Here is a 17551-nt window from a genome sequence, read left to right on the forward strand (position 1 = left end):
CTAAACCGAATATAGCAATATATTCGGTGCGATATTATACAGTGTTAAGTAGTGGTGTTTGTCTATGCTAAGAACTAAATAACAAAAATAATATAAAGACTAAAAAACAATAATTGGAATCACCCAGTAATTTTGCTGTCAAAGTCTATTTTCTTTTATTTTGCTTCATTTTCTCTAGTTCTGATATTTTTTTCTCCAGTTTTGATATCTTTGACGTTTCTTTGTCAACGAACAATTGTGAGCAACCACCACCAAAACATCTGTCAACACGAACCATGGAAGAACATGTGTACAAATGGATTTCTTTGCTCTCTCAATCGAGTCAGTTGTATTATGAGGCGGATACTAGTAAGGTGGTAGTGTACAATTGGATTTGTTGTATACAAAAAATTCGTAGATGACAGACCCAACAATTTTCACATTACTCCCAGAGTTCATTCATAAAAATATACACATAAAAGAAATAACCGGACAAAAACCGACAACATAGTTGTCGTTGACGTCTCTGTCGAAAGTGGTCGTCTGTCATATTGTATTTTTTGGTTGTATTGTGTATTCTTCTCTATTCATTCCATATTTCTATCTATTAGTTCGTTTGATTGGCGGCGGTGGCAAGACGACAAACTTAGCGATACATTTCTCTTACGGCAAAGAAAAAATTCTTCAGTATTTTTTTATGGTCTCTCTTGATTTAAGACTTATTAATTTGTTCTTAGTTAAGCACAAAGCAAAAATGTTAAGCTAATTTAATGTGAAAAGAATATACAAAAGTGAGAAAGAAAACAAAAATTTTCATATAATATGGAAAATTCTATAAAAAAAAATATTATGGAAAAATGTATAAAGTGTATAGGCATATTAGAATATTAACAAATGTTTCATAGTGAATAAAAATCAAATAAACCTTATCCATATTTAATGGAGTAGGATACCAACAATGAGAAAGATTATTAAGTAAATAAATTCGAAGAAAATTGTGTATGGAAAAAATATTTGTAAAATGATGTCATTTATTATTATTTGTGAATATTTAACAACATATTTATTCTGGCAAATGCAGTATGGTGGTGAATGAGGTTCACCAGTCAGTTGTTAATTGTCAGGCAGGCACCATCAATTGTGGGCTGGCTAGTATACTCGGCAAGAATCACGTTCATATTTTTTCCCAATTTTGTTTTTTATAGAAAATTTCGGGATACAATTAAACGAAGGTGGAGCAATAAAAGAAAATTAAAATTTGAAAAATTAAACGTATCATAAGAAATTCTTCATATTAATACTCTGGGGAAACCATAGACCTCAAAAGTTATATTACATTGTGCGGTTGTTATATGTATTCGTTGTAAAAGTTTGAGTGAGTGTTTCAAAGTCAAGTGGTTTATCCTGCCCGTCCTTCCGTAACAAGGCAACAGTCGCAACACATATACACACATTTAAATGCTAGATCTTAAAAGTCAATTAAAACTCCAAAACAAAGATAATAAAAAATATTGACATAAAACCTTCAAAAGTGAGATAAATTATAAAAAAAAACATAAAATTTTTTATTAAACAAAGTAAGTTTTTTTTTGGGAAATTTCCCATTAACCAAATAGTGTGTCTCCTTCAATAACCAACAAAATATCTGCATAGTTGCTATAACCATAAAAGGAATTTAACAAATTACTAACCGCATTTGTCATCTAACTTCAATGGAGAGAACACGAAGTGCATGTGGGATTGATTCATTTGAAAATGATTCATTTCTCATTTCAAATGGTTGTGGATTATTAACAAAAAGTAATTTTAAAATAATATATAGAGAAAAAAAAAACAAACATGTAAATAAACAAAGCTAGATGTAATATTTATCTTTATTATCTAACGAAAGCAACAAAATACCATATAAGCAAACTATGTCAATTAGCTTATTAACGTATTTCATTTCATTCATAATAAACCATAAACAATTTGAGCAAAATACAACATAAAAGAAAATAAATAAATATACCAAAACAATTTGTAAATAAACTAAAAGGCACTTATCTCTATGAGAGATTAGAATTCACTGAGTAGCTAGGCACCGCTATATACTCTCGCGTAAATAAAGCAACAACAACAAAAACAGCTTCAATGACATTGGTTTAGAGTTGCCAGCAGTATTGCCACTTTAGTTTATTATAAACAGCTGATAATGTGCTTATTTTGTATACAAACATGTTAATAGCTAAATTACCGTTTACTTTTATTTTGGATGGAGTCAAGTGTTACTTGTCATCAGAAATTAAAAAAAAAGTACCAGTGAAAAAGTCTACGTACACCGAAAAAAAGTAAACTGTTTTATAGCAAGAATAAACTAACTGGCACGAAAATTGAACTAAATTTTCCTACACATTTTGAGATTTCCGCAAAGCGTTCTTAAAACCAGGAACATTTAATGCCCTGTTGTACTTTTTAACTACAGTTCACGAAATTACACCCTCTAATAGAAGAAAATATTAACTAAAAGATAAGAAGAAAATCATTGGCGCCAAATCATAACCATTTTAACCATACAGTAGTTCATTCTTACTATTTTTGGGAATTGTACGAAAATGTTCATTTGCTTTAGTTCACATTGAACTTATGTGTACGGTCATCGAACTTTATACTCACGTTTAGTTCATAAATTATTGGAGACATACATAAAAAAACGAAAATTTCATTGGGCTGTGGAAAATTTCGCAAAAAGTAATAAAATTTAACTATAACAAATAATTTTTTTTACAATAAAAATAAGTTAAATTTAGCGTTAGTTTAACTACGGAAATTTTTTTCTGTGTATATGCTGTTTGGAGAATAGTATAGAGTTTGGATAGTTCCAGATGGACCAAGTGCATTAACCACTTTAAGGAATTGCGGGAACTAGTTCCACCTCTTTCGATTTCTCCACAGTTCCCCTACTTCTTAATCGAAATACAGCGCTCTCGTAAAATGTTACGAGCAATTTAACCTTATATCTAAAAATTTAACGTTGATGTACCGTAATGGCAACGTATGATTTTTTGTTGCGATTAGCCTAATTGAAACAAGTATTCACGGCCTTAGCTTCGGCCAGGCCGAATTTTATGTACCCTCCACCATGGATTGCGTAGAAACTTCTACTTAAGGCTATCATCCACAATCGAATTACTTGGGTTGCGGTAACACTTGCCGATGACAAGGTATCCTAAAACTTATTAACACCGTCTTCTGAATTGCGAGGTAGTCCATACGTGGTATATATTAAACTAAAAAAGGCCGATTAAATACGTATATAATAAAGTTTGACAAATTTTTTTATAGAAATAAAATTTTGAAACAATAAAATTTTGACAACATTTTCTATAGAAGTAAAATGTGGACAAAATTTTTTCTAGAAATAAAATTTTTACAAAATTTTCCATAGAAATAAAATTTTGACAAAATTTTTTATAAAAATAAAATATTGACAAATTTTTGTATAGAAATAAAATTTTGACAAAATTTTTTATAGAAATAAAATTTTCACAAAATTTTCTATAGAAATAAAATTTTGACAAAATTTTCTATAGAACAAAAATTTCTATAGAAATAAAATAGAAAAACCATGATTATGAGCCGATATGGATCAATTTTGTGTGATTGGGGATCGTCTATATATTACTATAGACCGATATGGACCAATTTTGGCATGGTTATTAGCGGCCATATACTAACAGCACGTTCCAAATTTCAACCGGATTAGATTAATTTTGCTGCTCCAAAAGGCTCCGGAGGACAAATCTAGGAATGGACCGATATGGACCAATTCTCGCATGGTTGTTAGCCACATACTAACACCACGTACCAAATTTCAAACGGATCGGATGAATTTTGTTCCCGCAAGAGGTTCCGGAGGTCAAATCTGGGGATGGGGGCTATATATAATTCTGGACCGATATGGACCAATTTGTGCATTGTTGTTAGAGACCATATACTTTTACCATGCACCAAATTTCAGCCGGATCGGATGAAATTTGCTTCTCTTAGAGGCACCGCAAGCCAAATCGGGGGATCGCTTTATATGGGGGCTATATATAATTATGGACCGATGTGGACCAATTTTTGCACAGTCATGAGAGACCATATACTCACACCATGCACCAAATTTCAGCCGGATCGGATGAAATGTGCTTCTCTTAGAGGCACCGCAAACCAAATATGGGGATCGGTTAATATGGGGGCTATATATATAATTATGGACCGATGTGGGCCATTTTTTGCACAGTTATAAGAGACCATATACTCACAACATGCACCATATTTCAGCAGGATCGGATGAAATTTGCTTCTCTTAGAGGCTCCGCCAGACAAATCTGGGGATCGGTTTATATGGTGGCTATATATAATTATGGACCGATGTAGACCAATTTTTGCATGTTTGTTAAAGACGATATACTAGCACTACGTACCCAATTTCAGCGGGATCGGATAAAATTTGCTTCTCTTAGAGGCTCCGCAAGCCAAATCTGGGGATCGGTTTATATGGGGGCTATACATAATTATGGACCGATTTGGACCAATTTTCGGATGGTTGTGAGAAACCATATACAAACACCATGTATCAAATTTCAACCGGATCGGATGAATTTTGCTCCTCCAAGAGGCTCCGCAAGCCAAATCTGAGCGTCGGTTTATATGGCGGCTATACGTAAAAGTGGTCCGATATGACCCATTTTCAATACCGTCTGACCCACATCAATAACAACTACTTGTGCCAAGTTTCAAGTCGATAGCTTGTTTCGTTCGGAAGTTAGCGTGATCTCAACAGACCGTCGGACGGACATGCTTAGATCGACTCATTATTTCACCACGACACAGAATATATATACTTTATGGGGTCTTCGAGCATTATTTCGATATGTTACAAACGGAATGACAAAGTTAATATACCCCCCATCCTATGGTGGAGGTTATAAAAATTAACTAAAGAATAAATTTTTTAAAAACGAAAGAAATTAATATTCTGAATTTCCTAGACCACCTGGTTGACTTGGAGCAAGGAGACCTCAAGGGGAGGATCCCCATTTCTACATGTCATATTATATTTAGTACAAACCACTTACTCTTCTGTAGAACAAATCCTTTAGAATAATTTCTTAGATTTTATTTTTATCATTTTATAAAATTTTACCTTTCGTCCGGACAGAAGATCGAACCGCGTACCATCAGTTTTCTAACTAGCTAACTAAACACACTACCCCCTATGTATCTTAGCTTTTATACTCATCAACAACCAAATGTGACTTTGTTTATTATGTGACTTTGTTTGCATGTATACATGCAGCCAAGCAAAACATGAAGGCTGTTTAAAAGGCCTTGTTTACATACCTTATAAAGGACATACTCCAAATTTCATATATAAACAAGAAACCCAAAATTTGTGCAGAATTGTTTTTATTTTATTTTGTACTATATAAAATTGTACTATAAAAAATAAATCACCTTCTTCATAGGAACTGATTTCGTATAGGACGTCTGATTTCCACATATTGAACAGATCATTGGCTTTCGTGGTAGAAGTTGCCGCTAAATAAATAAGTAAAATTATTATAAAATTATTATTATAATGTAATTCAATATAGTATAATATTCGTCAAAAAATATATACTTACCGCATATTTGACACTTCAGCTACTTAAAATAAAAAACAAATACCTCGACTTGCTCAAACGAAATCACAAACCCGAATGAAGAAACACGTGTTGCTTTAAATTGTGCAAAATTATTTTTATTCTTAACTTTCGGTTACTTATAAACTTACGGCATAAGGGCTTATCAAAGGTATCTTAGATTAAAGAAGTGCGCATATGAGAACATGTCTTTTTTTTAAAGCCGTTATAATGTTTGTGACTCGTTGTCGAAAAACTTATAAATTGGAATTGGAATAGCGATCTTAGTAAATAAAGACCTTTTTTAAGGCCTGTTTTTTGCAATGAATGATGAATGAGTATCAACTTTTTTTTGTAAAGAAGGAAGAGGTCTTACAAAAGGGATTATTTTATAAGACCTAATCGTATGAGTATTGCCTCTAAAATAAGGGCTCCGTGAATGCTTTAAATCGAAAGTGCTCTCGATTTACGCCGCTGGGTAATTATTAACACATACAGTCAAGGGTGTCTATTTCTAGAGCAGCACACGAGAACATGTTTCGGAGACGAACTATTGTCTAGCAATAGATTCACTTAACGGTAGTTAGAATTGACGTTCATCGTTAGTTTATTTATACTAAAAACGGAAATTTCGCGTCCAACTAAACTTCGTACAATTGCACAGTAAAAGTTATGTAACGCTGTGAAACTTTCTCGTACGTTCGAGAAAATACGTATTCCCTATTATTATTTTTGCTTCAGTCCATTTACGAACTCATTGAGAGTTCTTAACCATTTTGCTGGTAATGGCCGTAAGTTAAATTTACTTCCACTGAGTTAATTTGGTTCATCAATAATTAAATTTAACTAACTGTGAGTAAAATTTTGAACTACTCAGTATTATGGAATTTACTTGTAGTTACGACGTTCAATTTTCTGAGTTTGCACCACGGGAGTCACCATAGTGCAATGGTTTGCATGCCCACCTACATAAGGTCGTGGGTTCAACCCGAGTTTCGGTCGAACATCAAACAATTTTTCAGTGGTGGATTATTCTCTCCTAGTAATCCTGGTGACATTTCTAAGTGTATCAATGCTTCTCTAAGCACATCTTAATTAGAAACGTTGTTCGGACTCGGCTATAAGAAGGAAGATCCCTTGTCAATGAACTGAACATAGAATCGGACAGCATTCAATGGTCAGATAGATGTTCACCACCTGTGGTATGACAATGGACTGATACATACCACAGGTGGTAAAGCCTAAGTGAAGTTAGTATATGTGAGCCTAAGCTGCCACTATACCCACCCTAACCGAACCGAAACAATTGTGCAATGAATTGTCAGTAGCATAATCCTATAAGATATCAGATAAGGACAGTTTAGAAATGATATCAACATATAGATCGTTATAATACATATCAGCCACCCTGTATATAAGGACATCTAGTTTTTCCAAGAAACTTTTTTTCTCATTGCACTATCGGAGTTCTAAAGAGAATTTTATTAACTCGGGTGTATCATCAAATGGTCAATATGCTGTGAATTTTATTATACCCACCACCATAGAATGGTGACCGGGGTATAATAAGTTTGTCATTCCGTTTGTAACATATCGAAATATCGATTTCCGACTATATTAAGTATATATATTCTTGGTCAGGGAGAAATTCTAAGACGATATAAGCCTGTCCTGAAATTTGGCACAGATTCGTCTTTTGTTTGCAGGCAGGTCAAATTCGAAGATGGGCTATATCGGTCTAAGTTTTGATATAGTCCCCATATAAACCGTCCTCCCGATTTGGGGTCCTGGGCTTATAAAAACTGTAGTTTTTATCCAATTTGCGTGAAATTGGAAATCTAGAGGTATTTTAGGACCATCAACAAGTGTACCGAAAACGGTGCCTATCGGTCCATGTTTTGGTTTAGCCCCCATATGGACCGATTTCCCGATTTTGCTTCTTGGGCGTCTCGAAAGTGCATATTCTATCCGATTTGCCTAAAATTGGAAATCTAGAGGTATTCTAAGACCGTAAAGAGGTGTGCCGAAAATGGTGATTATCGGACCATGTTTTGATATAACCCCCATATAAACCGATTTCCTGATTTTATTTTTTGGGCTTCTAGAATCCGTAGTTTTTATCCAATTTGCCTGAAATTGGAAATGTAGAGGTATTTTAGGAAAAAAAAGATATGTGCCGAAAATGGTGATTATCGGACTATATTTTGATTTGGCTCCCATATAAACCCGATTTTACTTCTTGGGCTTCTAGAATCCGTAGTTTTTATCCAATTTGCCTGAAATTGGAAATGTACAGGTTTTCTAGGAAAATAAAGAGATATGCCGAAAATGGTGAGTACCGGTCCATGTTTTGATATAGCCCCCATATAGACCGATCTCCCGATTTTACTTCTTGGGCTTCTAGAATACGTAGTTTTTACCCATTTTGCCTCAAATTAGAAATCTAGAGTTATTCTAGGAAAATAAAGAGATGTGATTATCGGACCATGTTTCGATATAGCCCCCATATAGACCGATCTCCAGATTTACTTCTTGGGCTTCTAGAATCCGAAGTTTTTATCCAATTTGCCTGAAATTTGGAAATCTAGAGGTATTCTAGGACCATAAAAAGGTTTGCCGGCCATCCGATTTGGGGTCTATATTCTAGAACTACAATTAAATGTGCTGAATACTGTGAGTATCCTTCCATGTTTTGGTATAGCCCCCATAACACCGAACTCCCGATTCAACTCCTAGGGTTTTTAAAAATTTTAGTTTTTATCCGATTATCCACAAATTGAAAATATACTGGCAGACCCATAACAAAGTGTATATGATTAAGTTTTATCGGTCCATTTGGTAAGGCCTCCATATAGACCAATTTCACTTATTGAGGGTATAGAAGGCTCACTGATCATGAAAATTGCTTGAAACTGAATGCAAAATTTCCAGATTTTACTTCTCGTAATCAGTTAAATAATTGGGATGAAATTCTACAGATTTTAGATTTCAAATCAAGCCGTTATTTCATCATTTTCCTGCACACTTACAAGAGATGTTTATGATTCCTCTAAAACTCAAACAAAAAATGGTTCTTATAAATTCAAAATCTGGTCTAGTCTTCATAGGTAAAATCTTTACATTTATCTGTGGGAAGCGTACTGGTTGAACTGACCAGCTTGGGAAAATATCTGTCATCAAACCCCCCTGAAATTTTCAAAGGAAACTACACATCAAACATGTTTCAAGAGCAAAATGTCATTTTTGTATTGTGACCATGTAACATGTTTGTCACTAAAATATTATTTTCTCGTCAAATATAACCTGCTTGCCGAAATCAGATACATGATTTCCAAGAAAATAACATGGTTGCAAAAACCATGTTACATGGTCACCACCCAAAAATAACATTTTGCTCTTAAAACATGTTTGAGGTGATCATATTCCTTCTCTGGGTGTAGTTTATTTGATTCATGGTAGTGGTTACTTAAGATTCGGTCCGGGTGAACTTACTGCTGTATATACTTGTTTATAAGATAATTTCTAGCAAAATACATTTTTTCACTTTTTTCCTTACATAAAGGACACCTGCTGCCATGGAAACATTGAAGTCCTCATAGCAAGGACACATTGCAACCCCATTTTCTTTGAACAATAAACTTTGCATTTCTCCGAAGAAGTTCGTTTTCATAAAAAATAATATTCCATCGACCAGAACAATGCTGAAGAAATTTTTACAGAGAAAATTCAAACTTTTTCTTTATTGGTATTTGTCATGGTCTCCGTTGTCGTTGACGATAATGACACTTGTAGCTCAACTGTGGAGTACTTCCTACAAATTTTGCTCTCTTAAAATTGTCCCATGAAGGACAGCTTTTGTAGCTGATGTTTGCTAGCTGTTGCATGAAATCTTTATGGAGAGCAGATGACCCTCTTTCCTTTACCTGTTTTTTATACGATTCGAGGATTTGTTTGTTATCCTTATTGGGGTCATGGGGTATCTCATCTTCATTTGTATATTGAGATTTTTTGGTGGTTTTATATTTTTGTCTCCCACTTGTGGTTTGAGTAGAACGCTTGATTTAAATTTCTCTCTTTGTGAGTTTCACGAGTGGACATTTGGGTCTTTGATGTGATTAAAAGCCAAAGGTTAACAAAAGCTTATGCAAATTTGTTGTGCTTGTAATTGCTTGGTTTCTGTTTGAATTCTCAAGAGATTGGCAGTACAAATTTTGTGTTGCCCCTATAGGTCAAGAGAGCTATGGTTTTGTTGGAAAGGTAGCAAAACAGCGAGAAATTAATTCCATTTAATATATTTATGGGCATATTGGGGAAGATTTGCATTTGTTATGAAAAAGGTAGTAATGCTTAATTGTTCGCTGACACAGAGCTGTACCGAAAAAAATAAACTGTTTATAGGAAAAGATAATACGTTATATTTAGGACCTGTTTAAGGATGGACGTCTTTATCCCACCACCACATTTGCATTTCATCGTAAGTAAGTGTGTTCGGAAGAAATGTATAGACTTATGACTCTTGGACATGATGTGAAAATAATTAATAAAGTTAACTCAAAAAAATGTTTTTTTTTTTTACTTTCTGGCTAAGTAATTAGACTTCATATTGGTCTAAGACCCCATAAAGTATATATATATTGTGGGTCGTGGTGAAATTCTGAGTCGTTTTTCATCCTCAAAAAATCGCTTCTGTAACATATAATCCGAAATACATTCTACATCGTGTATATATAATTTTAGGTCCAAACCAAATATTGTTTGTATTATTCACATATTATGTTTCACCTTAGGCCTACACTAGTAGAAAAAAATTTTACTGAAATTTTCTTTGTGTGTATATATTTTTAAGGCACCAATTGGATACTTCAATTTTTTACTTGCAACATACTTTCTCGGTCTCTCATTCTAAACCCATATACCCACTCCTAGGGGAAGAAGAAAATATTGTCGTGAGGTCAAAGATTTCATGTCTTTAAAATACGAATACAAATTTTGCTTAGCGTAGAAGACGCATTTCTCTACAATAAAGTTATTTTCCTTGTCCAAAAGTCGATAAACTTTTCAATGAAGTCGTATTGTCCTTATAATTAAGTGATTTGGCTTAAAAATGGGTATCTTAACAAGAAAGAAAAAATTTATAGGCTAAGGCCAACTTGACTTTAATAATTCAGAAAAATTCTTTAAATTTAATGAAATTGTCTTTAAATTTGTTGTCTTTTTGCATCTTGACTACAAAGCAAAAAATCGTTCAAAAATAGGACATGTTTTTCAAAACTTTATTTTAAAGAAGTTTTTTACTTCAAACATAGCATAATTTCTACTGGATGTCGAGTCTTAATTTGGAAAATAAAGTTGCCGTTAACTCGTTTTTAAAGGACTTTGATAGCATATGAAGAAAAAAAGCTGAGAAAGCGAAAAGTTAAAATTTGCTTCCTAGAAGCAAGTACACAAAACCTAAATTTAAAAGAGAATTGTGTCTTAAAGGTATCCTTACTTGTATTCTCCGCTTCTTTGGCTCGGAATCAATACCAAATTTTTTAAAGTAAAGACAAAATCTTTGGAACCGAGTATGCTTTTTTTACAGTGTACCTAAAAATTTATAAACTGAACTTATAGGTTCAATTAATGTTTTATTTCATAAAAATGAATAAAATAACTCGACAATTAATTTATCATAAAGCAACTAAAAGTAGTTCCACACTTTTCTAAAGGCACAACTTTAAAAGCACTTACAAAAATTTCCTCACAAAGAAGTTAATTATTTTAACTACACAGGAAGTTTTTTACTTCATTTTTATCATATTTTAATGTGTATTTTTTTGTTTTCTTTTTATACCCTTCACCATAGGATGGGGGTATATTAACTTTGTCATTCCGTTTGTAACACATCGAAATATTGCTCTAAGACCCCATAAAGTATATATATTTTGGGTCGTGGTGAAATTCTGAGTCGATCTGAGCATGTCCGTCCCTCTGTTGCAATTACGCTAACTTCCGAACGAAACAAGCTATCGTCTTGAAACTTGGCACAAGTAGTTGTTATAGATGTAGGTCGGATGGTATTGCAAATGGGCCATATCGGTCCACTTTTACGTACAGCCCCCATATAAACGGACCCCCAAATTTGGCTTGCAGACCCTCTAAGAGAAGCAAATTTCATCCGATCCGGGTGAAATTTGGTACATGGTCTCCAACAACCATGCAAAAATTGGTCAACATCGGTCGATAATTATATATAGCCCCCATATAAACCGATCCCCCGATTTGGCTCGCGGAGCCTCTAAGAGAAGCAAGTTTCATCCGATCCGGCTGAAATTTGGTACATGGTGTAAGTATATCGTCTCTAACAACCATGCAAAAATTGGTCCACATCGGTCCATAATTATATATAGGCCCCATATAAACCGATCCACAGATTTGGCTTTTCGGGGCCTCTAAGAGAAGCAAATTTCATCCGATCCGTCTGAAATTTGGTACATAGTGTTAGTATCCGATCCGGCTGAAATTTGGTACATGGTGTAAGTATATAGTCTCTAACAACCATGCAAAAATTGGTCCACATCGGTTCATAATTATATATAGCCCCCATATAAACCAATCCACAGATTTGGCTTTCGGAGCCTCTAAGAGAAGCAAATTTCATCCGATCCGTCTGAAATTTGGTACATAGTGTTGGTATATGGTCTTTAACAACCATTCAAAAATTGGACCACATGGGTCCATAATTATATATAGCCCCCATATAAACCGATCCCCAGATTTGGCTTGCGGAGCCTCTAAGAGAAGAAAATTTCATCCGATCCCGCTGAAATTTGGTACATAGTGTTAGTATATGATCTCTAACAACTATGCAAAAATTGGTCCACATCGGTCAATAATTATATATAGCCCCATATAAACCGATCCCCCGATTTGGCTTGCGGAGCCTCTAAGAGAAGCAAATTTCATCCCATCCGGCTGAAGTTTGGAACATGATGTTAGTATATGGTCTTTAATGACCATGCAAAAATTGGTCCACATCGGTCCATAATTATATATAGCCCCCATATAAACCGATCCCCAGATTTGGCTTGCGGAGCCCCTAAGAGAAGCAATTTTCATCCCATCCTGCTGAAGTTTGGAACATGATGTTAGTATACGGTGTGTAATGACCATGCAAAAATTGGTCCACATCGGTCAATAATTATATATAGCCCCCATATAAACCGATCACCAGATTTGACCTCCGGAGCCTCTTGGAAGACCAAAATTCATCTGATTCAGATGATATTTGGTACGTGGTGTTAACATATGGCCTCAAAAATCCATGCAAGCATTGGTCGAAATCGGTCCATAATTATATATAGCCCCTATATAAACCGATCCCCAGATTTGACCTCCGGGGCCCCTTGGAAGCGCAAAATTCATCCGATACGGTTGAAATGTGGTACATGATGTTAGTATATGATATCCAACAACTATGCAGGAATTGGTTCATATCAGGCCATAATCATATATAGCCCCCATATAAACCGATCCCGAGATTTGGTTTTGGAGCCTCTTGGAGGAGCAAATTTCATCCGAGTGAGTTGAAATTTGGTACATTGTGCTAGTATACTCGTATGGCCGTTAACAACCATGCCTAACTAGGTCCATATCGGTCTATAGTTATATATAGCCCTCAGATAAATCGATCCCCAATCACACAAAAATTGGTCCATATCAAGTTCATAATACTCATAGCCCCCATACTCATAGCCCCCATATAAGCGACCCCAATATTTCAATTCTGACTCCCTACGTACATGTCGATTCGTAATTATTTGTAGACTTACCTACACATACCATTTTTTGTCTAATATATACCACGTATGGACTAACTCACAATTTAGAAAACGATGTTAAGAAGTTTTAAGATAACACAACCCAAGTAATTCGCTTGTGGATGACAATCTTTCGTAGAAGTTTCTACGCAATCCATGGTGGAGGGTACATAAGATTCGGCCTGGCCGAACTTACGGCTGTATATACTTGTTTGTTTTCTTTTTTTCAAATAGTTCTTTTTTAAAAAAAAAGTAAGAATAAATAAAATGGTACAAATTATTCAAATTTTGCCACAAAACTGCTAAACCCATTATAGAAAAATTGATCATTTTTGAAGATATTGGAGGGAAAACGTTTCAAACAAGCGGCAGAATGCATTAAAAATTATAAAAAAAATTATAAAAATTATTTATTTGGGAAAATATCACAAATATTTTTAATTCACATTCAAAGCACTGAATTCGGATCACACCTTAAAAAGTAATGCAAATTCATTGCAACGGCTATTGAAACGGTGGACATTCGTCCTATGACCAGTTCATATTACATTCATTGCTTCTCCGCCAATTTTGCACCACTTCCGGACCCAATCCAGATTCATATAAGAAATAAAGATCTTTTAGTGCTCTAGCCGATGGCAAAAACGGATACAGCTAAATGTGTTTGGGAGTCTCAATATAAGGCCTGGAAAAATGTGGATGCACTGCTCCTCAAGAGAAAAGTGACCACTGTGGCCAAATGGAAAAATATGGGGTTCCAGATTTATATGTGAAATATAGATCTTTAAATGCTCTATCCGATGGTAATAACGGATATTGCGAAATGTGTATGGGAGTCTCAATATATAATACGATATTTAGTACGTTGTGTTAGTATATGGCTACTAACAACCATGCAAAATTGGTCCATATCTGTCCATAATTATACAGAGCCCAATATAAACCGACCCCCATTTTTCACTTTACCTCTCTAATTAACGTCCAAAAATTGCTTCATATCTGCGTTTGGTAGAAATTTCTGATATACAAACACATGCAACGCATACAGTCAAGCACATTTTTCTGCATGGACGAAAAAGACTGTTTTTCATATGTTTGGGTGTAAAAATTATATGTTTGGAACTCAATTTTTTTAACACAATATTTTTAAGTGAAAGCATATAATGTTCATAAACTAGCATAACATGTTTGGAACATATATGTTAATATGTTAGAACATATTATGTTTGGGACACTAAATGTTTGTAAATATAATATGCTTAGATGCAAACAAATATTAATTTGGAAATAGCCTATAAACATATATGTATTTAGAAAGAGAGACCTAGACAGTTTGCTGCAAGTAAAATAATGGAAGTAACCAATTGGCGCCTTAAAAATATATTCACACAAAGAAAATTTCATTAAAGTTTTTTACTACCCGTGTATGCCCTAAGGTGAAACATAATATGTTTCAACAATACAAACAATATTTTGTTTGGACCAATCCTGAAAATAAATATGCTTGAAGCAAAATGTGTTTGGGGTATATGTTAGAGAAACGATTTTTTTGAGGGTGTACATACCTGATTGTTGGGCCCACACTAGCAGATCTAAAGAAACTTTGTTTAAAGAAAAACTACAAAATTTTATTAAGGCAAAGTCGACTATCAAAAACTTTTTTAGGGGAGGTTTAATTAATTCACTTTGAGTTTAGTGAATTATCCGAATTTAATCTGATAATTGGTTGATGGTTTCGCTGCATGTAGAGGATGTTCATGAGGAATGTGGTAATTCCGAAACGGAATTGCAGTCTAGAGGGATTTGCCCAAACAATTTGACAAACAACACACGCTTTTTAAATTAAAAATAATACAGGAGAGCGAAAATACACCTTTAAGGAGTCAGAAAAAAATTCTGTAGAAAACATCTGGAAAATATTTTTTAATATTTGTGTGAGAGACCTTTGCAATAACCTATTTTTTCATTTTACCAAATTCGCCTAGCACCCCAATTAAGAGAAAATTAGAAATTGCCGACTTATATTGTTTTGTCAAATGAAATTTTATTTAAAAAAATAGCGTATCTCTATTTATAGTGTTTTGTCGCATTGAATCCTGACTAGGTTAGGTTAGGTTAGGTTAGGTTATGTGGCAGCCCGATGTATTAAGCTCTCTTACACTATTCAGTCCATTGTGATACCACAGTGGTGAACTTCTCCTGACTAAGAAAACAACCCAACTGAAGTTAAATGTGCCTTTATGTGTATATGTTATTTGACAAAACCCCATGACTCACGATATGTGTGGACTCCCAATCTAGGACAGATATCAAAAATATGTAAAGACAATAAAATATACCTTCAAAAACTAAACATACAATTTTTGGGAAATTGTCTTATCTCGACTTTGGGGTTTTGTCATAATTCCACAGAATATATATGAGAGCTATATCTAAATATGAACCCATTTCAACCAAAATTTGACATACTTGACAATACCTTCAATTGTACTCTTTGTGCAAAATTTGAAGCACTTCAAATCGAATCTTTGGTTTCTGGGGTCAATTATCGGGTCAATAATTGGCCCGATCTCAACAAAATTTAACCCGCATAACTAGAATATTAATTCTACTCTTTGTACAAAGTTTAAAGTAAATCAGAGTAAAACTTTGCCCTATATGGTGTCATAAGTGTAAATCGAGCGAAAGATATATATGTAGGCTATATCTAAATCTTAACCGATTTCTACCAAATGTAGTATGTATAGCTGGAATGTTAAATATAAATTGGAGTAAGACTATGTTTCACGTAAATTGGAGTAAGACTTTGGCCTCTGTGGCCATATGAGAGTAAATCGGCCAATAAATGTATATGAGACTCAGACCTCTGGGGCCATATAAATACATAAGCTCAATTACAAGGGACCTCCTTTTTATATCCGAGTCCGAGCGGCGTTCCACATTGCAGTGAAACCACTTAGAGAAGCTTTGAAACGCTCAGAAATGTCACCAGCCTTACTGAGGTGGGATAATCCACCGCTGAAATACTTTTTGGTGTTCGGTCGAAGCAGGAATCGAACCCACGACCTTGTGTATGCAAGGCGGGCATGCTAACCACTGCACCACGGTGGCTTCCAGAGTGATATCTAAATCGGAACTGATTTGACTCATATTTGGCAAGATTTAACTGGTTGGCTTATAAGTCCCCGGTCTAACAAAGAAAAACACATTTTTTTTGTCAAAATTCGTTTTTATTATTCAACATAGTTCCCTTCAAGAGCGATACAACGATTATAACGACCTTACAATTTTTTGATACCATTTTGGTAGTACTCCTTCGGTTTTGCCTCAAAATAGGCCTCAGTTTCGGCGATCACACCTTCCCTGCGAGCATCCTTTTGAGGTCTGAGAACAAGACAAAGTCGCTGGAGGCCAGATCTGGAGAATACGGTGGGTGGGGAAGCAATTCGAAGCCCAATTCATGAATTTTTGCCATCGTTCTCAATGACTTGTGGCACGGTGCGTTGTCTTGGTGGAACAACACTTTTTTCTTTTTCATATGGGGCCGTTTTGGCGCGATTTCGACCTTCAAACGCTCCAATAACGCCATATAATAGTCACTGTTGATGGTTTTTCCCTTCTCAAGATAATCGATAAAAATTATTCCATGCGCATCCCAAAAAACAGAGGCCATTACTTTGCCAGCGGACTTTTGAGTCTTTCCACGCATCGGAGACGGTTCACCGGTTGCTGTCCACTCAGCCGACTGTCGATTGGACTCAGGAGTGTAGTGATGAAGTCATGTTTCATCCACTGTCACATATCGATGGAAAACCTCGGGTGTATTATCAACACGTTGTTGTTTTTGGTCAAATGTGAGCTCGCGCGGCACCCATTTTGCACAGAGCTTCCGTATATCCAAATATTGATGAATGATATGACCAACACGTTCCTTTGATATCTTTAAGGCCTCTGCTATCTCGATCAACTTCATTTTAGGGTCATTCAACATCATTTTGGTGTTTTCGTCGGTAAGCACCTCTTTCGGGCGTCCACTGCGTTCACCATTCTCCGTGCTCATTTCACCACGCTTGAATTTTGCATACCAATCAATTATTGTTGATTTCCCTGGGGCAGAGTCCG

At 34.9% G+C, this 17551-nt stretch overlaps 1 protein-coding gene across 2 annotated transcripts in view; it reads left to right on the top strand.

Moving 5' to 3' along the window:
- Positions 1-355: 355 nt before the first annotated feature.
- Positions 356-17551, top strand: part of LOC142228381 (anoctamin-1) — a 64723-nt gene continuing 47527 nt past the window's right edge. The window contains exons 1-2 of one of the 2 annotated variants that reach the window (XM_075298794.1): positions 356-770; positions 1185-1556. The gene's annotated coding sequence lies outside the window, so the exon portion shown is untranslated. The remainder of the gene's footprint in view (positions 771-1184; positions 1557-17551) is intronic. The other variant, XM_075298795.1, reaches the window with a different exon arrangement.

The sequence above is a fragment of the Haematobia irritans genome, chromosome 3 (assembly GCF_050003625.1).
Source record: "Haematobia irritans isolate KBUSLIRL chromosome 3, ASM5000362v1, whole genome shotgun sequence".
NCBI classification, from domain to species: Eukaryota; Metazoa; Arthropoda; class Insecta; order Diptera; family Muscidae; genus Haematobia; species Haematobia irritans.